Source organism: Globicephala melas, chromosome 6 (assembly GCF_963455315.2).
Source record: "Globicephala melas chromosome 6, mGloMel1.2, whole genome shotgun sequence".
NCBI classification, from domain to species: domain Eukaryota; kingdom Metazoa; phylum Chordata; class Mammalia; order Artiodactyla; family Delphinidae; genus Globicephala; species Globicephala melas.
The window spans coordinates 52,117,371-52,120,163 of NC_083319.1; the positions used below are offsets into that span (position 1 = coordinate 52,117,371).

Genomic DNA, 2,793 nt, shown 5'->3' on the forward strand with positions numbered 1-2,793 from the left:
ATTGTTTAAAAAAGTTCATTAAGAACTTCAGAAATAACTTAAAGATGAGGAGATATATACAAGAAGGGGCTATCTTCTCCAAGAATAACCAGAGAAATCATAGAGTGTCATGAGCTTTGCAGCTAGTCTGTGAGGTTAAAGTTCAAGAAATATTGTCATCCACAGGGCTCCTTTGTTTCTATCTTGTTTACAGTCTCTTTCACAAAAATGGATTCAAAATACAATGGAAAGTTTTCACTCTCAACAATTGTCTTTGAACACATGAGCAAGTTCAGTAATAAACTTTCATCTCTTATTGCTGTTGCTCTCAAAGGCAAGTTCATATTTCCAACCAAGAGTAATTTTATAATTTTTACAATAGATATCCACTACAGCATGTTCACCAGGGAGAGGGCCTGTCCTCTGCTGGGTCACAGCCCACATTTACCCAGAATTAAAGAGCTGGGCTTGATGTTGACTAACACGAAAGGACTTGGCTATCAACACAGCATGATGCTAAATGAGCTTTGCAGTGGATATAGCAGTAAATTCAGTGACAGTTTGGCAGGTAACCTTGGAAAGTTATGGAGTTTGTCATTTTCATCATCTCTGCTGGAAGTTTTTTACTCAGAACTGCAACTCTGTTGGATTCTGTGAGAAAAGAAACCCTGGAATACTGAGGCAGAAGCTGTTATTTTGAAGGATGTGTACAGATGAGCAGAGTAGAAGATGTCACAGTGCATGCTCAACTGTCTGTGGCCTGGCCAGCTCCCCTGCCCACAGTCCTAGCCCACAGCACCCATCTGGCCAGGTATGCACTGCCACCAGCTAGATCAACAGTCAGTCAGTTCACTGCATGTCTGGGTACTGCTTGCTCAGGCCATCAGGCAGCCGGTGGCTGACGGCTCCTCCATGTGGCATGAAGCATTCTCCCTGTCATGGACCAAGCTCATTTGATAAGACCTGCTTAATCTTGATAACATCATCTGATGTGACCGTTATGGAAAAGTTAAATTACAGGCCAATCTCACTCATGAATATAGATTAAAAAATCCAAAATTAGTGTTAGAAAACTGAATCTAGCAATATATAAAAAGGATACTATATCAGGGCCAAGTTTTTTTTTTTTTGGGGGGGGGTGGTTTTTTTTTTTTTTGGTGCCAGAAATGTAAGGCTGGTTCAGAATTCAAATATCAAACAATGTAATACACTGTATGAAAGAACAAAGGAGGAAAATCATAAGATTATCTCCATAGATGCAGAAAGCCCATTAAAAATTAATATTTATGATAATAAACTCATGGAAAGCTGGCAATAGAATGAAACTTGCTTAATTTGATAGAGTACTCACAAGTAACCTCCAAGAAACATTACCCTCATGTTGAAACACTGAAAACTACGTCTCCTTTTTGAAATAAGAAACAAGACAAATATATCCACTATCACCATTGTCTATTCAACATTTGCATTTAAGAGCTTAGGCAGCCAGCACAATAAAGAACAAAAAAAAGAGAAAAGAATAATGTCTATAAAAGAAGAAATCAAACACTTGATACATCATAGAAAATCCAAAATACTTTATAGATAAATTATTTAGAATAGGCTAATTTAGCAAGCTTGCCAAATATATGGTCAATATACAAAATTATACATTGTATATATCAGCAATAATTTATTAGAAAATTATTCAATTTTCAAAAAATCAACTATATAGAACTATATCTAGCAAAAATTTGTGAGCTCTCTTCTCAGAAAATGAAAAATATTGAGAGAAATTAAAGCCTAAATAAATAGCTATATCATATTTCTGGATTGGAAGACTCAACAGTTTAAAGATGTAATTCCTATCAGTATGCCAGGTTTCTGTGTGTGTATGTGTGTGTGTGTGTGTGTGTGTGTGTGTAGAGATTGACAAACTAATTGGAAAAAGTATATGGAAATGCAAAGGTCTAAGAATAGCCAAGATTTTCTTTAAGAATAAGGTTAGGATATATCAAGGTTTGTTACAGTACATAGCTACAGAATTAAAGCAGTATGATATTGGTGTCACGATAGACATGTATCACTGGAACAGAATAGAACATCCAAAAAATACTCATGTGGTCATTTGATTTAGGGCAAAGGTGGCACTGAAGAGCAGTAGGGATAAGATAATCTTTTCATTAGCGCTTTTTTATTCTTTGATGCTTCTCTGGTTCCATATACAAAAGTTTAGGTGCATCAAAGTCCTAAGTACAAAAAGTAAAGCAAAATGTCCACTAGAAGTTAACATCAGGAGAAGGTATTCTTGACTTTGGAGAATTATGTGACTTACCTGATAGATAAACTGAAAAGAATAACAGGTTCAGATTCTCCATTCTCTTTTTTCCCTTTTCCTGTCTTCTATTGGATAGTTGGAACTTATGTTTTTGTATTTGCTTGTTGAAAAGTTATTCTATATTTTTTGCTTCAGGTAGTTGCCTTCATCATAAGACTCATGTTTATTTAGCTCCACTGATTCTTTAAACATGTCAATATTTATATACTGCCCTGTCTTACACTTCTTGTCTCCCCCACCAGCTCCATCGTATTGATATTTTCTAGAATTTTATTTGTAGTTTATTAGAGTTATACCTTCTCTTCTTCTTTGTCCTTTAAAATTGCTTGGATAGTAATATATCTTACCAAGAAATTTGATACACATTATTTCCCATATTTCTTGTACTTCTGAATGTGTTTCAGAAGTACACAATCTTACTATTATGTTTGTGTGTAGCAAAAAAAAACTAGTGAAGACTGTGTGCCCAAGAATATTTATTATGTCTTCATATTTGA

The 2,793-nt window shown here is 35.0% G+C and overlaps 1 pseudogene; it reads right to left on the reverse strand.

The window, feature by feature from the left end:
- Positions 1 to 240: 240 nt before the first annotated feature.
- Positions 241 to 586, reverse strand: LOC115863914 (protein yippee-like 1 pseudogene; annotated as a pseudogene).
- Positions 587 to 2,793: the final 2,207 nt, after the last annotated feature.